The sequence below is a fragment of the Aythya marila genome (genome assembly GCF_965140915.1).
Source record: "Aythya marila genome assembly, chromosome: 4".
In the NCBI taxonomy this organism is placed as follows: domain Eukaryota; kingdom Metazoa; phylum Chordata; class Aves; order Anseriformes; family Anatidae; genus Aythya; species Aythya marila.
In genome coordinates, this window is record NC_139045.1 from 24,726,701 (window position 1) to 24,748,023 (window position 21,323).

Genomic DNA, 21,323 nt, shown 5'->3' on the forward strand with positions numbered 1-21,323 from the left:
CTATGATGTGGCCCAAAAAAAAAAAAAAAATAATAGCAAGGGCAAATGAATGCAGGTATGAATGTAAAGAACCAGGAGCAAATGTTCAGTAGATAAAATCTATCTCTGTTACATTGACTCAATTACTTGACTCTCAGAGCCTTTTCTTCTCTGCAGTATAAATGATATTATAAAAAGCCATGGAATGTAAAATCACGAATTGATTTAGTGAATCAATTGGTCTTAATCAAATTCACTTTTGTTGTATACATTCTGGAAGTTTCCCACCAAGAACAGTAGTATTTGAGAGAAATAGTGAGTAAAGCTAGAAAGAAACAGAGGCAGAATAATAATATTCAAATAAATAAATGAGGAAATAACTAAAAATAATTATACATACCAAGAGAAAATAATAAATCTTTTTGTACAAGTACATACTAATTGCACAGGAAGGTTTTCTGCATATATAGGGTTGAAAGACTTTAGATAAATCATTCATCAAACTGGAGACCATTTTACTGACTTTTTAAAGGAATATAACATACCTAAAGCTTGGTACTGAAATGGTCTTTCTATAAATGACAGATATATATTCCTGTGTGACCTGATCTAGGTGTTCCTGCTCTGGCAGGGGGATTGGACTAGAAGATCTTTCAAGGTCCCTTCCAATCCCTTGCATACTGTGATTCTGTGATATAATGTACGTGTACATCTTCTTATTGGTCATCTGTGATTTACATAAGCTAGTTTGCACAAGAAGCTGCCTTCACTGTAACTGTAAGACTCAGAGGTCCAGACTGACATAGGATTCCTTCAACACAACCATTTACCAACGGTGTTTCAAAAACAAATTTTGAAACTCATATGATAAACATTTATTGTGCTTCTACTATTTATCTAAGAGGCTTTGAGTATGCGTGGCTTACCTGAGTAGATGAGCGGGCTAAAAGTTCCAGTTCTTTATGTGCTGGGCACAACACAAACACAAAATAGAACTCCTGGTCACTACCTTAATCACTAGTGTGCATCAAGATCAATGTATATTACATTTAGAAGAAGACTACTCTGAATAAGAGAACTTCCTCTGTGTCACTAATTTGGTACTTGAGAAAGCAAATCTGGATGAAAGATTCTGGCTCAATTTTCCAAATGTGAAGACATTTTGTCACTTTTTAAACCAAAATCTTGGTTTGAAAAACTCATGTTTTGCTGATTACTTGCTGCAGTCTTCTCAGATAATGACTAACACATTGGTAAAGTTTGATATAGATCTTCGAAATTTTAGAGTTAAGGTGAATGGAAAGTCTAGAAAATCACAGACGCAGAGGCCTTTCATTTCTGGGCCTTTTTCTTTCTTATGTTCTTACAGTTAGCTTATGGACCACCTTATTTCTTATGTTAAGAAGGCAATACGAAGCTCTGATAAAAAAGTGAAGCTTACAGTGAGTCAGATTAAGTAGACTCTGATTATTAGGCTGTAGGCCTATTGGAAAATGGTTTGAGGCTTCTCTTTTCAAGCTAGAGGACAGATTGTTACCTCCCACTTTGGACAGGAATGTCTTGGCTCCATTTTGGTGTTATATCTATTAGGTGCAGAGTGATGAGTCTATCTTACTGCTGATTCACACAGGCTGTTCCAGCAGCAACATGTGACTGATTCCTCTGTGGCCCAGAGGATATTTTCCATCAGCAGGAACAGATGTTACTAATTCAGAAGGCCAAAAGAAAGAATAAAATTATATGTACATAATACATATAAACATTTCAGTCATATTCTTTTCACCATAGGATCAATAAATGTGAGAGTTAAAACAATGAATGCTGCTGCTGTTTATATTGTTGGAAGACAGCAGTGGTCAGGGAGAAGTCCTGCTGAATAAGGACATGCAGTAAGTTAAATTACTGATGGAAAATAGAAAATAAATTGTGTGTGATCCTGCTTTTCTGAAGGTCACTGTAGAAATAGATGCAATTCATCTGAAATACAAGGGAAAGTGTTATGGAGAAATGGTGATACAATATAAAATCTTAGCTTTCATCTTAAACATTAAAAAAAAAAGGGGAGGGGGGGAGGGAGAAGAAGAAGTTTATTCCTTGCACCTGCACATTAATTGCATTTCTAATAATTTGAGACAAGTCCTTTAGTTGCAACTAATCCATGGCCAAGGTCAGAATCAAAATCGAGGAACTGAGGGCAAGATGGCTGATATTAATTCCAAACAATATGACACACTGGAGAACTTATCTAGCAGAAATGACAGAAACAAACTTAATCTCATCTCCATCTTTGGCAGGAACTCTGTCGTTTCCTAATGGATCATACCACATTTAAATACAATTTTGGCTAGATATTTATTATTGAAATTATCATTTTACAATAATTATTATAATATGTGTAATTTATTGGTGCCCATATACTAAATGAAATATATATATATATATATGAATATATATGTACCCTTCTTCATCTGAACTGCGTTGTCTTTGTCCTAGGTATAAATTCTTTTCTGTCACAAACAAAAACAAAAAAAAAAAGCAATAAGTTGTATTTTTAATCTTCTTTCTTTCTGATACAGCAATGAACTCTATATAAAAATAAACTTACAATTCTGTGGATTAATCAAAGTGAAATAGTGATCCATTTAGGCAGAGGGAACCAATCACCTCCAGTTCATTACATGAGCAGGGCTTTTGTAAATTGTTCAGAACAAGGATCATGTCTTATTCACCGGATAAATTTTGTCATTATATACACCTATGTTATTTCAAGAAATATGGGTTAAATAAGAAAAACATGCGATTTGGAACTTGGCCTGAAACCCACTGAAGTCAAAGAAAATATTTCCATTAGCTCCAGTATGAGCTGGATTAGATTCAAGAGTTCCTATGAACAAAACATCCATGATAATATAATAAAGACTGCACCATAATGTAATCACTCAGGGGAGGCAAATTAAGATACACAGGTGACCTAAACTGTTGTATTTCCGTATGCTCTCGAGCATTTGATTTTGCAACCTTAACATTTTTAACATAGCTGTATTGTCTGTGGTACTTGCAGTGTCACATTACACTACAATACAAATCAGCAGATGTCAAGCTTTTAAATTTTGTCTTTTTTTTTTTTTTTCATTTTTAAGCAGGCAACAGATTTTCCTGCAAGTTACTGTATCTGCAGAGTTACTTTTGGGGCAATAAAAGCATAATATAAGCAAATCTCTTCAAAGTCAGATATAATTACACTTTCTATGAGATACTTTGTGGAATATTTATTTCTATTAATATTGGAATCTAAGCGTTTTGTTTATTGACAAAATGAAAGCAATGTCAAATATAGACCTACACAGGGGAATACACTGGAATTCTGGAAATGTTCAATCTAATTCAACATTTTTGCCATACATGTATTAGGAACAATCCCAAGTGCAAAAACCAATGTCTCTGATGTAAAACTGTCTTCCAAAAGTTTGAAAATCTGTCATCTTTCTCTATATACTCACTTCATTAAATAGTTTACAACTTGCAAGGGGATCACAATGCTGGAGTAACAAAATGACTGTCCTGACAGATTCAGACAATAAAACAACCAGATTGTTATATGAATGTTTTCTCAGAGACTGTTGCTGCAACACGTAATAAATACAAATATTGAAACACCTGCATGATAAACATAATACTTTTAACAGATGTTAATCCCCCCTGAATGCAACCAGTGGACTTAGATCACATAAATACAACTTGCCCCCTTCAGGTCTCCTTGGAAAATTGCAAATCACATGATTGCTTTCTGACCAACTGCAGCATGTTACATGCATGGTTGTTTTTCAGTTCTGCTCAAGTACAAACATTTTAAAAACAATCCATAAATACAGCAATAGGTATGTATGAAACTGAATCTTATCAACAAGTTATGCTAGTTGTATGTTGTCAGCATGAATCAGTTATACCATTTTCAGAAAGGAGTGTTCCAAATGAACTGTTCCAAGTGTTTATTTATTTGTTTGTTTGTTTTCCTCAATAGCCTGGACATGGCAAATAGGGCTAAATGTTCCTCTCAACTTATAGGACTTAGCTATTCAATCTCACTACCCTCCAATAATACATATCTTCCGTCAACTTCAGACAATTTAATGAATGTTCAGCATCTTTGAAAATTAGCTATTAACCCTCCACAAACACCACTCGATTTTTCATAGCCCTAGAGGAGAAGCACAGACTTAAAATCCATTGGCTCAAACTTAGGCACCTGTTTATCCACTTTGTTGGAAAAAAGCCTGAATCTACATCTGTCTTTTCATCTTCTGGATGTATTTGAATGTTTATTGGTGTAACTTAAGTTTACACAAACACTTCTGTATCCATATGGCCATAACAGTACTACCAAAGATGACAGTATACTTTTCTGCCATAGTGAGTGGCATTATTTAGCGTTAAGCTATCTAGTCAGAAGGTTCTGACCTACTAGCATATGCATGACTGAAAATGAACAATGTCAAAAGCAGAAAATAACTGGTAAATGATTATTCATAGAAATAGAAAAAAAAAACATAGACTTGATTTCATGTCTGGACTCCATAGCTGCATTAACTCAGTGAAAGTCATGCAAACAGAAACAGGGGCAGAACATTGTCCAGAGATCAGCATAATAAAAAAATAATCCTTTGTCATGGAAAGACAAAAACTTGCTTTGAAAGCTGGTGGATAAACAAACGAATTTTAGTAAAAGAATTGGCATAAAAATTAACAATAACTTTTTCTATCCCCATGCACTATCTAGGGCCACGTTGGGCCTAGTACCATCCACGTTGACAGAAATGTGGGATAATCATATTATTTCAAAACAGAAGGTTCAACTGGTGAAGAATTTCCCCAGAGCAATTTATGGGTGTAGAACAGAAGAAACAAATGCAGCTGACTAGAAAGTAATGAAAGTGTTTGACAAATGACTCCAGCGAATCTCCAGAGTTTCTCTTGGTGACAAAGGAAGACAAATTTATATCTTAGATGCATACTGGAGAAAATAAATAAATATCATTATCAGAAACTAAGACTCTATTTATTAAGCTTAAATTGTATTCTTGATTAAATAATTACAGAGCAAAAAATGTAGTTGGCCATAATAAGAAAAAAACACCAAGATGGATTGCTTGAGTCATGTCGAGCTACAGGGAGATGCTGTTGAGTGCTTGAAGACAGAGATGGACCAAAGAAACTCTCCAAAACTTCCTATTCAGGCATGAATAAATTAATTTACTTGCTTGCAGGCAAAAAGGAGGATTTCTAACTACTTTTAATTAATTCTGCTATTAATTACTAAAAGATGAGAACAGGGAGTAGAGTAAAAACATTTCTATTGTCTATGAAGTGAAAAATTTAACTGATTCTTCCACTTTTTAGGATTAATAATCATCATAATTAAAACGGGAAAGAGTATAAAGATTTACATTCAAACAAACAAACAAGCTGTTTGGTTGGATACACAATGAATTAGAAGAGAAAACATTCTGAAATAACACTGATGATTTCCATTCATCAATGGAAATATCTGTGCAATGGTGTTCACCTCATTTTTAAAGGTTATTAACAAATGGGATCATTAACTTGTCCAAGTATTGCTATTTGTAGCAAAACTTTCATATGAAGGGGAGATGGCAATATTCTCTGTGTCATTAAAACACCACAGAAAGGTGATAATAAATACATAGTTAAGATAACTAAGGACAACTTCTCTTCTCCTCTTACGTGTGATAATGACAGAGAAGGATTGATGAAAGTGAAAAGTGACAAATTCAAAAGAGGGAAAGGGTTTACTTCTTTTTTCAAACCACACCTAGACCAAGGAATGGTTCTAAGCTATAGCAAGGTTCAAAAACTGTTTGTTTTCTTCTACGGTTAGTAAGAATATAAAGAATTTTGATCTATAAAGCACTTTTTTGGGGGGTGGGCAGGATTACATTTATTTTTTATTTTTTGAAGAAGAAATTTAGCATCCCTCTTTTTTCTCATCTAAGTGTAATTTGTAGTTTTTAAAACTAAAGCATGGGGCTCACTGCAGGGAGGTTAAACCTACTTTGATGCAATTTGTTCTAACCACTTAAAAAAATGATGAGACCCAGTAGTTATTTTCTCTGGCTTCAAATCTAAATTTTGGCCTGCTATAGCTATAGCAGATGCTTTCATGCTTCATCTGTGTGTCTGCAGATGACTGGTACCCTGGCTGGATTCATTGCTCTTATCAAAATACAAAGAATTGAAGAGAAATCTGATGTCTGGATGTAGATAAATCTTAATTTTGCCAGGACTGTCTCCCTTATTCATTATAATGCCACCAATTTTACCTTTGAAATTCTGGAAACATCCGAGTTCATAGCTAGGTGAAATGTTTTCTATAAGTTAATAGAAAAAATATGCATAGTAATGAAATATCTGATGATAACACCACCCAAATAGGAAGTATTTACTCTCCTTTCTCCCTTTGTCAGATTCTGGTTAGACGTTATGTCTAACCTTTCATCCTATGCTGAGCCTGTGCCTGAGGGTCAATGGTTAGGGCTGACACCCTGGTGCTTGGGGTCACACGGGATCAGACAAGCATGCCTGTTTCCACATCTCCTCTTCATAATGGTGAAAACACCTGAGCAGACTGGGAATTACTAGTTAAGCCAAAACAAACAGGACCAAAACTCCACTCTGTGTTGGTGGAGTATGCACTGTTTGCATCTTAACTCATTTGTACAAGCTTGTTCTAACCAACCTTTGTGGCTCCCATTTTCACAAGCTGCTGAAGTAGCTCTGAGCATTCATGAACCATTCGTTCATGTTTTAAAAAACATTTTAAAACATTCATTCATGTTTTTAAAATAATGCCCTGAAGCCTTCTTTATGCAGTGCTTGCACCAGACAGGCATCATCTAGAAGAATCTCCAGCTACGGCTATTGCCAGATATTGATGGCAACTGAAAACTTCACACCTCCCAGGATACAGGTGCACTGGGGCTAGGGTGGGTCATGCTCTCCAGTGCTATTTGCCTGCATTCTCCTGCCTTACACATCTGCAGGTATCTGTTTTCTCTCATCTCATGCACAAGTGTTAATGCTCCAGGATTAGGTTTTTGTTCTGTGTTTGCAGAGGAGAATTGTGCAACGGGATATTGGTATGCAACAATATTCCTAGACAATGTTGTTTTAGTAAACTGTGATTATGGTTAACAACAAGCAAATAGTCATAACATGTTAAAAACAACTTTCATGATTTTCATTCTTAAACCCTGTTTTCACATTGTATTTATGTGCCAGGGTTTCAGCTGAATTTATGTTATTTAGGCATTTCTGAAAAGTCTACTCTTTAATGGGTTCAAATGACTAAGTTGAAAATTTAATTTCAGTAATTAAAGTGCAAGTAAGGGGAGGTGTTTCATTTAGCTTTTTGTTTGTTTGCTTTCATTTAAAGGCCTCCAGTGTTTTTGTATCTAAACAGGATAATATAAAATCATCTAGTTACAGAAGAAATGAAAAGTTGAATGATTGGTTATATTTATATGGCCTTGAAACATGTTGCAGAATTGTATTTATTACTCAAAAAAAAAAAAAATCAAAACAATAAAACATCTTATTGAGTAGACGATTATATGGCATTACAAAAATCTGCCTTCCAGAGGAATCTTTTGGCCTGCATATGTACAACACTATAAATCTTGCTAAATATTTGTTTCAGAAATTGTCCAGAAGGATGAACAGATTGGTTTTCCAGACCTAAATCATTTCAACACCAAATAGTACTCTGGAGAAAACTGTGTTTTTCTTCTTGTTGTTTGCAGACACATTAAGATCACACACTGAGCAGCAACAGTTCAGCTTTCTGGTCCCTTTACTTTGATAATGACAAGACAGAAAATACACAGGCTGGAGATATTACCTAAATAAAAGCAGTTGATGAAGGAAAAAACCACTGTGACAAAATTAAGGAACTAATGAGTCCATTTTATTATTTCTGAATTTCTACCCTACAGATTTGTATGAATTTGAAAACTCAAAGAAGAAGAAAAACAAAGAGGATCTAGGACTTTTTCATAAAATAAAACAGCTTGTAAAGATTTAGAATTTTTATAGAATAAAAGAGTTTCCTACTTTTATGCAAAAGTTCAGTAAAACCTATATTTTTTATTAAACTTGTCAAACTGACAGATCAGCATTTTACAAAGGTAATTTTTTCAGCTATAAAAATTTTGATGTAAGCTATTTTTGTAAGCTATTTATAATTTAGAACCTCCATTTAATGGTGTTCTGATTAATTTCACCAAAGCATTTGCTGATCTGTTCCGAGCTTGCGGTTTCAATTTATATAGCTGTGATTTTAAAAGTGCTATAATACATATTTCTTCAACTGAAAAGAGTTGTGTGGTTTTTTGTTTTTGTTTTTTTTTTCCAAATGCTCTCAAAGGATATCCCACGTGATATACCTTCCTATTAAAGACAATACATACTTACAGCCTAGCACTTAATATTGTGCCTTTAATTCATCAGCAAAAACCTGATGCCATACTTTTCCTGTTTGCACTGCAGGCTCCCACCCTAAGCAACATGCTTGCCAAAGACGATATTCAGAGACCTCTAAGAACAGAAAGAAAAAATCTACATTACATCAGAGGTCATTAAAAAATGAAAAGTAAGGAGTGTTTTTTCTCACTTCTGTCATTCCTAACATGTATCAAAGACAATTATGTGTGTTCGTGCTCATCAGTAACATTTTACAACTGCAGTTACTAAACTCCTAAGGTCCAGAAATACTGGTTCAGTTTAGACTGTTTTTATGTAGTCTGATCAATTTTAACAAATCAGGTTTAAAATGTGGAGGCCTGACTCTGTTCTATCTCTGGCAAAGATGAGGAGTTATGCCTAGTATTTTTAAGCATGAAAACATTGCATGGCTGATATGAGACTGGACTTGGAGCCATTATCATATCTGCTAGATGAAATTCTCCTGTAAAGCTAAATGAAAAGTCCAGTTTATTAATTTTCTAGAGGTTTACATACCTTTAATGCGAGCATTCAGTTAGGGTGCTATGGAAAGAGACTAATGTCTGTTTATATATGTTAAAGTTTGGTATAAAGGAAGTTTAGTATGTAGGGAAAAAAATGACCCATCCCTTCAGCTGGCAAGTTCTTCATCTCCCAAAAGATTTTTATTTTTCTGACAGGCTTAGGTCAAGAGAATAATAATAATAAATGCTGGAAGAAATGTGTCCTTCCAACTGTGGAACCTGTAGAACAGTGAAGAGAACAGGGAACCTCTGTCATTTTCACTCTAAGCTTCTTTGGATCACAAAAAAAAAAAAAAAAAAAAAAAAAAAGCCTCTCATATTTAACCTCTATTCCTCTACTTCTTAGAGAGAACTGTATCGTTTAGATAGATCCTGAAAGTCATTTGGAAAGGTAGGTTTCATGCATCTTAAAAAAAAAAAAAAAAAAAAAAATACAACACCTATTTGTCAAAACTCTCATTTCCTATTAAGTGAAATGGAATTGTTGGTGTTACAGTGGTTTAGGGGGTTTCTCCTCTTCTAAATGAACACAACCTGCTGGATCTAGCAAATTCATTAAAAATGTGATTTTACAGGGTAGAGAGCTTAAGGAACTGCACAAACCCATCAGACTTTATGAGTTTCCAGACCAGTTTCATTCACAGGGTGCGAGTGAATATCTCCCAGTTTCCAGAGAGCCTCCCTTCACAAATAAAAAGAACAGAGATAAATTTGGAAACATGTAAAGTAATCATAAAATATAATTAAAATATAATTGTATTCTCAGTCTATTGTGGCTATCTTACTGATTAGAAGTTCATCCATCAGTAAATCCTCCGATAAATCAATCACAGGGGGTCTGAGCCTAATTTCACTCTAGTTTTGAAGGATGGCAGTGAGCAAATTTTCCAATGTAATTCCAAGCAGGCTGAGGACCAGTAAACCTACATTATGAAGCGGCAAAACATGTGTCTACTTTAAACCTATGTATGATCTCTGAAGTTAATGGGGTCATTTACATATATGTTAAGTACACACAATACTTAGCAATTGCTGAATCAGCACCAGGGCTCTTTCACATGAAGGAGTTTCAAAAATGAACACAAGTAAAGTAGACAACCAAGCACAGGTTTTCTCCACTTGATATGTGCAAAATATACTTCATGGTCAGAAAGTGAAAATAAAAACCAGGTAAATTCCATGTTACTGCACTAATATCAGACAGATGACCATAATTTTCCACTTACATCCCAGTTCACATGAGTGTTAAATATCAGTCCTGCTGGTGTTTTATGAACTTTACTCATAGCGATTACAGATGGTACTAAAACCAAGTCCATTGTTTGACTGTTCTTTACAGTCCCTTTCTTGTACATGTGGGTAGTACATCTGTAGGAAAAACATGCCAAAGTAAAAAAAAATCAGGGCCAAAAAAAAAAAAAAAAAGAGAGAGAGAAAACAGGTGTCTTCTTGAATATTCAAATAAAGATGGGTTATACATGCAGTGAATGCTCATGTTGCCCTCTTCAATTTTAGTCCTACACTTCTGTATAATATGAGTCTATTATCCCAAATTAAGTCTACCAACACATAGCAGCTCTCCAACCAGTGCCAGCAAAGTGACAGGTGAATGACTGCCCCAAAAACCCAGGCCATGTGCTGGTGGTCTTGATGACTGTTAACACCTTGCCTCAGTTCCTGCTAAGCATTGTGAATGGAAATGGCAATGAGACAGTTTCCCCTCCAGATCTGTTGCTGACATACACTTCATTACATACCAGCCTTTGAGGGAAATCACAGTGTACGCTCAAATAAATTCCCAGCTATATAGGAAATCTAATACGCGGGAGGTTGGCTTGTAGTTGTTGTTTCATGCTGTTTTGATATAAACTGTCTAGGGAAAGTATAACCACACTGATAAGCTTTGTGTTGGTTCAATGTTCTGCCTCCTCGGCTGTCATGTAGCTGTCTTGGTCCACCACAAAATGCTATCTGAGGCTGCCATTTTCATTTAATTGTCTTGCATTCACATGTTTCACTCCTGACTGAAAGAGACTCCTCTCTGGTGGCTCTGCCATCCCTGGGATGGGAGTTTGAGTGCAACCCAGGCACATGCTGACAGATCCCTGTCTGGTTGCAAGAAATCTCATGCCAAGACTTTTTCACAGTGAAAGTATACTTAAGAATTTAGGAATGCTTGAGTGGTTATTAAAATCCAAACCTTACAGATAAGACAATACAGACAGCCACCAGCTGAGATAAATAAATGCCAAACACAGACAGGTCCACCCAGGCATTTCTGGGTTCAAGGATTTATGCCTTCATACACGCCTATCAAGGAATGCTTTGCATTCCCAGTTGTGAAAACCATGCCTAGTTATTTGTTTGCACGTATATGGTAATAGATCTCCTCATGATGTAAACATTTGTGTTTACAAGATGGGCCTTGGACAGTAAAAATTTTTACAGTTCAGGTCTTCTGTGTCTTAAGTTATTTTAAGTTTTAAAAGTTCATGACTCTTGTTTTTTTGTAGCAACTATATGAATGATTTTATCACTGTAGCAAATGTTTCCAATATTTTTTTCAAACACAAAACCACTAAGCAATCTTTGTATTTACTATGCTTTGCTTTAACACATAAATCAAAAGACAATAACAAGCCTAATGTCAAAGAAAATTTTTGACACTTCATACATTAAATAAAAGCAGCCGATAAACAGTTTAGATGAAATTATGGCTTGAAATGTAGTTCCCAAGAGGACTGTGGTTCATAAATTGTTTTTATACTGCCTCTGTCATTGTTGATTTGAGATATGCACAAGACACCCACAGTCATTACCAGTGAAACCATTATTTAACCTGCCTCTGCTCTGACTGATATTTAGACACACAGAGACTACCAACCATCTATTTATGTGAAAAATGTGTTGTTTTTTTGTCATCACATGTGTAGCATGTTGCCTTCTATTTGAAAGCTTGACACATAATAAAAAAAAAAAAGGGGGGGGGGGGGAGAGGAGGAGGAAGGGGAAAGAGGGGAAGGAGAGAAAATCAGACTTTAAATTTTGGCCTTTCCTGAATCCCAGAAGATTTTCTGTAGTTACCTTGGGTGCTCAAGGCAAGGTGATTTCTGATCTGTGCAAAAGACACTTAATACTTGATTGACAATCTATTTAATCTCATTTACTCTCAAAGGTGAACCATTTCAAGCTCGTAGATTCTTCATTGCATCACAGTTTTCAAATTTCTTTAGAAAACATACTTTCTTTTTCTTTTATGCTTAATCTTTTGCTGTAGCTAAAAGGGACAACATAGCTTACTGTGTCAAACATTCCATTCTGATTATTGCCAGAATATTTATACTAACTGCAAAACTGCAAAATAAATATGCCAATATTCACTTTAAATACCAGAAACAGGGAATAGTTTGTGTGGAACTAACCATTATGGTTGGCATAGTTCAGAGCAAGATTTTCATTTCTTCCTCAGTTTTTCTGGTGGAAGAAAGTGTTTTCCAAAATACTTGAAATTACATAATATTGCACCATTCACAAGGTCTTGGTTCTTCAAAATTGCACTCTCCATGTGATCACTTACCTCTCAGAAGAATAAGATAATAACTTACTCAGCTATGCTCTTCGTTATTTCACCACTGAATACTTCAAAATAAGTTGAGAAAGAGAGCTAAGAGTTGATTCAAGTATCCACTGTAGAAATGTTCTAATAGCAATGAATTCTAAATAGAACATCCATGGACAAGTCCAGTGAAATGATAAATTTATTAAGTGTACCACTTGTTTTTTTATAGGTCAAGGTACATCTCTCTGCAAGCAAAGGTGGTAAGCTTCTCAAAGCACCCCTAATCACTATGCTAACTATGTGACAGCACATTTGCTAAAAGCTATACAAATGGAACATTGTACCTGAATGGCAACTATATGCTTTCAGCACAAACAAAACTAGTAGATTTTAAGAGAGATTTTATGCCTTCATGAGCAGCTAGTCTTTAAAGAGTATACATCCTTAGCACAAATCCTGATGATGAAGTATGTGCAGGCAGAGATCTTAAAAAAGAGCCTATATGAAAGAAAGTCTACATGGCCCAGCAGATTTCCTACTTGCTGTACTTTCAGTTCAGTATTCTAACACCTCTACACAGAGATTTTACAGCAGTGGATGATTATTTGAAAAAAAAATAATAAATAAAAAGAGGGTCTATCTGAAATAAACCATAAATATATTCCAGCTCCTCCACTTATGATATTTAGTTGCTATTGTTTTGTGAGGAATGGTACAGTTTGTTGATAGCACTATTTTTTTTTTTCTTCATGACAATTTATACTAGTAGGTGTCACTGACACTTCAGAAAAACTGTAGAAGCTAGCTGGCAGCTAGCAGGCTATATTTGTAAATTGAGCCTTTGGCTACTGTGTGCATACAGTGTTGTGGGGACAAACTGAGAAGTACAAACATATTGTGCTCCTACAAATCATGAATTTTTCAATGGTGAGATTCACAACAATAAATAGTGTACATAAGTGTAATACATGCAACCAACTTAGAAAAAAAAAATTAACCAGAATTGGAAAGCTCTTTACCTGTCCTATTTATAAGTGAAGGTTCAAATAGTCTTTTTGTTGTTATTATATTTCATTATTTTTAAATATTATGGAAAGGCTGCTGCTCTACTTCCAGTGTCATTAAAACATATAATTAATTCCCTGAAAACCACAGGCTTTTCCTTTACTTTATTTTTTTTTATTATTTCTTGGTTTTGTTTTTGTTTTTGAGGGAGTGAGTGTAAAGCTAATCATCCAGTGAAAGGTTTATCCTTTTATGGTATTAGGAGTTGAGCTCACCTTTGGGTTGTGTCCAAGGAAAAAATCTACAGAGAAGAAATGTATTCCTTGAGGGCCATTAAACTTGCACTAAACATTAACATTGATAGTATGTTGATCTAGCTTCTGTCCTCTTACTGCCCTCATTAAAGTGACTAACAACCTTTCCTTCATCAAATCCAGTGGCCTCTCACCCAGTCTTTTGTGCTGAAATCCCTGCTACCTTCAACATGTGGGAACAAACTCTTCTTAGAACTTTAAATGTGACTTCCTTTGCTCTTCTCTCTCTTAGCCAAGTAACTCCTCTCCCCACTTCCTCTTTATTGCTGCAAAAAGAGAAATTCATTATGAGATTCAGAATGTATTCAGACAAACATCTTAGTTGTTCAGGACAGGAATTTAGCTGCCTTGTACCTAAGCCAGAGGTTCAAAAACCCTACTCCTGGGCACAACAAAAAGTCTGGAGTCACCTAAATTCATCCAGCACTAACTCTCCTGAAGAGCACAGACTTTATCCTCATGCCTGGTCTCCCCACTTGAATGCAACCAAATTTCAGAAAATAGTAACTGTTTCCCCCCCTCCCTTGCTTTCTAGATAGAGTAATTAATGATGTATTCAAGAACCAGACATTAGTCTTTCAACATTCAAGAGGCCATCAGTGTTTTATAGAAGAGTAAGAGAGATCCAAATGAAACCAATACCTCCTAGCAACTCTGTTGCCTCCCTTTCCAATGACCCTGTCTTATCCTGGACTCTCAGGTTTGGTGACACCCATCAGTACAGCATCAATATAGCAGCACAGCTCTGCACACTCTGCTCAAGACCCTGCTGTACTGAGCGCCTTTGGCAAGGACACAGCCTGTGTCAGGGTCACACTTGGCTCCTGGCTTATTTCCTTAGTGGAGGAGCAGTCTCCCTGTGCCCTGGCAGCCTTATCAACTCAGGGCTGAGACCCTCTGCCCGGTGTCAGCATCCCTGAAAACCCAGTATCACAGTGACTGACTTACTGTCAGAAGGCTGATGCCTAGCATCTCTTATGGGATGGCTTTACTCAGGGGCTTTGTGCTGCCTTGGCTGTGAGACCTCAGGCCTCCATCTCTGTAGCTTGTCATCTAGCTGTCCACACCCCTGTTACTGTACTTCATTATCTCTTTTTCTTGCTCCAGAAGCAGATTAAATGTGCACAAAAATAGGCACATTTCATCTCTACTTTCTCCCCTCTGTTTTGTTGCTTTTTTATTATTCCATTACATTCCCAGTTATTTGTTGTCCTTTGTTCTTTTATTTGTTTTTTTTTTTTTTTTGTTCTTTTATTTGTTGTTCTTTGTCCTGTATGTCTTTCTCAGACAAATTCTAGCTCCAAACTGAGGTCCAATTCCTCTGTCTTTCCTTGTGACTAACTAAACTTTCCTTCAAACCTTCTGACTTCATCTCCCTTCACAGTACATAACACCTCACACTGAAAATGTTCACAAATCATGATTTTCTGTGTTCATGGAAATGGTCACAGTTACTCTGTCTTCTAAGTTCTCAGGCCAGGGTTGTTTATATGGTATTTTCTAGGTTAAGTTTCCAACATCAGACAAAATATGCAGAGCACAACCCTGCACTGGGGTGAATCTGAACTCCTGCATATGAAAGCACCCTGCCCAGGCTTGCAGCACAGTTTCTTAGTTTCCTGAGAATAGAAAGGAAAAAAAAAAAAAAAAAAAAAAAAAAAAAAGCTAGTAACACTGACAGCTCACTGCAGCTCTTGACTTGAAGGTTAAGATTCAGTTGTTAAATTTTCTTCCTTGAACACTTAAGGATTAATTATTGCCAATGGGCTAAAAAAAAATACTAGTCACAGAAGATGTATTCTAAATTGTTTTCTTTTGATGTCAGTTAATGATTTAATTTTTTCAAGGGCTTATGAGAAATATGCTGCTTATTCTCAAACAGGTATATAAAGGGACTTGTCTATATGTAGAACACAGACAGAAAAGAGTTTTTACATAATCAAAGTACAAACATGCTTGACCTACATTTTGTGCTTCTTCTATTTGTTCTTCGTATGTGTGATATAGTGTGACATTACCTTTATGTCTAAGATTTTATTTTATTTTATTTTATTGTTAGAAAAGCAACTGAGGAATGTAGGCACACTCACAACTAAAACAACCTCTTTTTATTCCTGACTGTTTTAACCCTCTCCTCTGAGAACAGTCCCTTGAGTGAAGGTTTATAGCCAATCACCAAAAAAAAAAAAAAAAAAAAAAAGAAAAAAAAATAGGGGGTCCATTGCCTTCCCCTTTTAATTGTAGGGCAGGGGCCTTTAACTTTCCATGAGGTTTTACTGAGAATTTCTTCTGGGCAGAATTTCCTTGAACCTGGTAATCAAGACCACAGGATATGTGTTAATTGTCTTTGACATGCAGAATTATCTGCATTTACCCAAGCTAATAACATCACCTCAGACATACTGTTTACATTTTAAACACATGGTTTAAAATCATCTATAAATTCAATTACTATTTAAATAACACAAAGATTGACAAATACTAGAAAAGATTAAAGAAATTAAGAGAAATAGACAACTTTGTCCTTAGTTCATCCTGTTTGAATTATAATCCCTGAAAGACTAACACAATTTGGGAAATCCCTCTTGTCTATAGTTCTTCTCATACTAAGGCACAATTGCATCGACTAAAAGTCAAGTTAGAGCCTTAATTTTGAATAGGCTTGCTTCTGTGGGCTGAAGTCAATAACCTTAGTGATATGTACAAGATTTCCAGTTTTCAGAACATGAGAAAACTGAGTGTACATGTATAGTTGTATAAAATGTTAGAAAGAAAAAAAAAAAGTATGCCTTGCAGAAAAGTAGAAATTAGTAGGTGTACTGTTCTGAATCAACATATCTGAAAGTATTTATAAAACTTAAACAATTTTTTAAGTATTTATATAACTTCTACTTTGAAAGAATATCATGGTTGGTAATGAAACTAGGTAGCATTAAGTAATCTATGAAACAATTTAACACAACTTAATTTCATTTTCTCCTAATTTATCCACAAGATGAGATTTATTTAAACAATATTCATTGCTCAAAGTTACTTGATTAATATTTTCTTAAACTTCATAACTCATTTGCTTTACCCATTACCAAGCACGTTTTCAGCATGTAGCATTTAAAAAATAAAAATAAATAAAAATAATGGAAGTTAGTGTACTTAGACACCAGTCATGTACCCATGACCAAACTACATAATTTTATAAGAATAACTTATTTTTGTTAGCTAGTTTATTCTATTTGCTAAAGGCATCTATTTGACTTTCCTCTGTCTCCCTTATTCCCATCCAAATCTTATGCCATTTTACAAATTTCTAGTGGTGCACAGTTATGACTATTTCACATTTTATACTACAGTTAAGGCTTCCTAAATTATCATTAGCTTCTCTTGACGTAATTTTGACATTCAGATCTAAAATGTCAATTTTAAAATCATTTTAAGATCATTTTAAGAGTTGTCTTTCAGTAAATATTCTTGTTCTTTGTTAGAACACTCAGTGGAAAAGGACAGCTGTGTAGAGAGAGTGTGATGGGTCTTCCTACAGCCACAGCTTTCATCCAGAGTTAATGCAAGCTGAATTAACAGGCTTGATATTTAATTATGTAAACATCAAAGCCAATAATCATGCGGGGAAAAAAAAATGACACTGCAATAATAGCTAAACTTTGCTTATAATTATAGTGCTGCATTGGTCTACCTGGACCAATGCACCTGCTCTAAATCAAATCTGCAGAAGACAACTGTGATATCTTCCTTTCTGCAGTTATTCCTTACCTACCACACTGAGTTGTATTGTTTTATTGTGAGTGGGGACAGCTGAAAGCCAAATGAATAGATACCAAATATGTATTGAAGGTGACAGCATGGAGATGACAGGACAGTGTGAAGATCAAGATAACAGATAGTGATTGAAAAATAAAAATAAAATTAAAAAAAAAAAAATAGAAGTAAAATAATGCTTTTGAGATTTTTTTTATCAGCAAGTATTGTTTGTTAGAAGTAAAATAATGCTCTTGCTGATTTTTTGTCAGCAAGTATTGTTTATTACCAAAAGTAAGCTATTTGTAGCTGGTCAGGGGTCCTGTTCATGGGTTAATCAGCCTCAGCAGGTGCTGGTGCAAGGGCTGGAGGCTCTCAAGCTCTCATGGGGACAGGTTCCCTGTCCTGGCCTTCCAGCTGCCTTTCCATCTGCAACTGATCTCTGTTCTCTGATCCTTCCTCCTGTTTTATTCCTATCAAAAGAAGGACTGTCCTGACATGTTTGCTAAGGACATTGGTAGAGCTGGCTGGTGAAGATGGTAGCAGCACCATCCTGAGAACAGGAGGGATAAGGGGAATTAGAATGAAGTCATACACTTTGCCCTCAGTCTTTCCTTCTTCCCCCTTTATTTCTTTTTTTCTCATGATGAAGATGCCTGACCTGATAGCTTTTCACTTCACTGCCTTCAGATGTCTCTGAAGTTTCTTTTGAAGCTGTAAAAATCATGCTATGAATCACAGCAGCAATGAGACACAAGCACAGGCTGACAGAACAAGAAGTCAGGCTGCCAGTTCAGTGCAGCAACATGCTCTCCAAGGTCAGTAAGGTGAATATGCTTTTCAGCAAGGTAAAATTAATGGAGCAAACCTTAAAAAATAAATGCATGGATAGCCTCTAGATCACAGTGCTTAGTGTAATAATCATCTCTCATCCCTTTTGCCTTGGAGTCTTTAGGCTTTGGTGCCCTTTACGCATCAGGTGCCTGAGCAGCAAGGTCTTCACCCCCTTTTTAGGAGCCCAGTTGTTATTGCTTTTGTTCAACCAACTTCCTGTTCAGCCATAATTCTGTAGTAGTAATAATTCTGTAGTCATAATTCTGTAGAGGTAACTTTAAAAATGGCCCCAGTTCTATCTGCATCTTGAAGATTTTGTTATTTCAACACACATCTTTGAAATGCATGGGGGGGGACTGTTTTTACATACAGCAATGCATAGTTTTGCCCTGAGGGCTGTGGTCACAGTAGTTATAAATCCAGGACTGAATATCTTAAAGACAGTGGAAACGTTTTAGAGGCACTACAAGTGGCACCAGGGGAACAAGCATTTACAAAAAAAGATTTCTACATGTAAAGCGAAGTTGTAAGAACACACTCCAAACCGTAACTTCCACTATTGATTAGTTCTCGTTTATATCATCAAAGCTCAAGCACAAAGCAACCTGAATAAAAACAAGCAATGTGTATGTTTTACATTTGTTTTATATTCAATTAAACATCTTTGCTGCTATTTACATAGTTGAATGGCACTACATTTACACCATGCAATTTTGTGTTTTTTCTATGTAAATATTTCTTTAAAGCCAGATGTAAGTTCAAATTAGTTGTGAAAGAAACAGTAAAATTAAATAAATTTCCATTTGGGGGTGATCACAAATTACTCTAAAACTGAAGAGCAATTTTATTAAGATACAAAGTGAAAAGCAAACAATATTAAGCAAGCTGAACAAATGAGGAAAAATAACAGACAAGAATGCCTTTAAAAAGGTTTATCTTATTGCAATATATTATGAGGATTACAGGTAAATTTGAATTCAATGAGAGTTTTAATTCAAGCAGCATGAAGACACAGTTGTTTGAGATAAAAGCTTGTTGAAATTTCCACAGTGCAACTGGAAGCAGAATTTACCCCTTCTTTCTTTAATTCTAGTTAAATCATAAATGGCAATTTTATTTTTCCATCCTGTTTCCTCTTGAAATCCACTGCCAAAGTACACACTCCTTCAGAAGCCTGCCAAATTCTACATGATTTAAAAGTAAACCTTAAGAGAAAGAATGGAAAAGCACAATCACAAAACAACTAGCTCATAATCTTTCTTCACTTGTTTGTCTGACATCATGTTTCTCTCAGATGCAATGTTGTACCTAATTTAGACTTAAAAATCCTCAGTGGTAGCCATGGTTTTATTCCGTCTCTATTTTTTTTCCATCCCACAGGTGATGTTATGTACAAATAACAAGCCAGCTCTTTAAAGCTGCATACTTCAAAATTCCACAGAAGTCTATTGGAACTGTAGGTGTTGAGGTACATAATCTGAGCATTAAAAAATAAAAAATAAAATAAAAAATTAAAAAAAAAAATAAAAAAAAAATAATAAAAAAAAAAAACAATTTGAGCTTTTGGGATGTAGTACATTTTCAAACCAAGCAAGCTAGATGTACAAGTCCATGTATCCCAGATTTTCAGATTTCTATTGTTTGGATAATGTTATCCACAGAATACTTATCAGTAGTCGTTTTGCAAATAGAAAGATAGATCAGCTGGTGTTCTGAAGAGATCTGTCCCGGGTCTAATTATTGTCAGCATCTCCATGAATGGTCCCAATCATAAAATATAAAATGTACATACATTTTGTACATAAAGGATGATAACAAGAACTGCAAGTATGTGGAAGAGAAAGGCCTGAATTAAAAATAATCTTGATGTAAGTGAGAAGTGATTGAGGAACAAATAGAAAGTTACTACACTTTCTGCAATACTCAACTGCACAGTAAGATGGAGAACAAGCACCTCATGTTAATTTGTTTTAGAGAAAGATTTTGTTGGATTTAGTTGTTATTATTATTAGCTGAACATTAACAAAAAACATCAAATTACCATCATAAATAAATAAATAAATAAATAATAATAAAAGATCATAGGAGATATTAATAGATGCACATGCTGCAAGAAAAGTGAGGTAAGCCTTCATTTTTACTCAACATGGGAGAGGTCTTGTTGCCCTACTGTGTCCGATTTTAGTCACTAAAAGGTGAGCTTAATTAGAGTCATCAAAACACATTAGACATTTAAGTGTAAAATTTAAATAAAATTTTTTTAAAAAGTTTTTAAAATAAATACAGTGTCAAGAAAAGAATACTAAAAATAAACATGCTAATCAAATATATAGAAGTCTGCTCTAAAGAAGAAAAGAACAACTTGCTCTCCATGTTGATGGTAGCTAGAAGATACAACAGTTTCAGTAGCAGCAGAAGAGTGTTCAGCTAAGATTCAGGAACAACTTTTGTCAGCAAGAAAGAAATACTGAAATAAATCACCTGAAAAACAAGGGAATCTTTGGAAATCTGTGAGAACACAAACACCTGCCCTGTACAGTGTTCTTGACACACCTCTGATCACACCTTGCAGCAAAAGGAGAAATATATGCCTCCTCAGATGCCATCCAGCCTCTCTGGCTTCTTTTAGTCTTTACAGTGTAAGCTGAGATGTCTAACAAATTATCTTTAATACTAAAAGTAATACTTTATTAAATTTATTAATTTTACTAATACTTTAATAATAGCTTTAGAGTCTAATATTTCTTTCTGAAAATATTTTGACTTTGTTTATTCAAAAGAATAATAGAAGGGCCATTTTGTCCTGTCAAAAGCCTAGAAAGAATATTCATACTGAAGAAA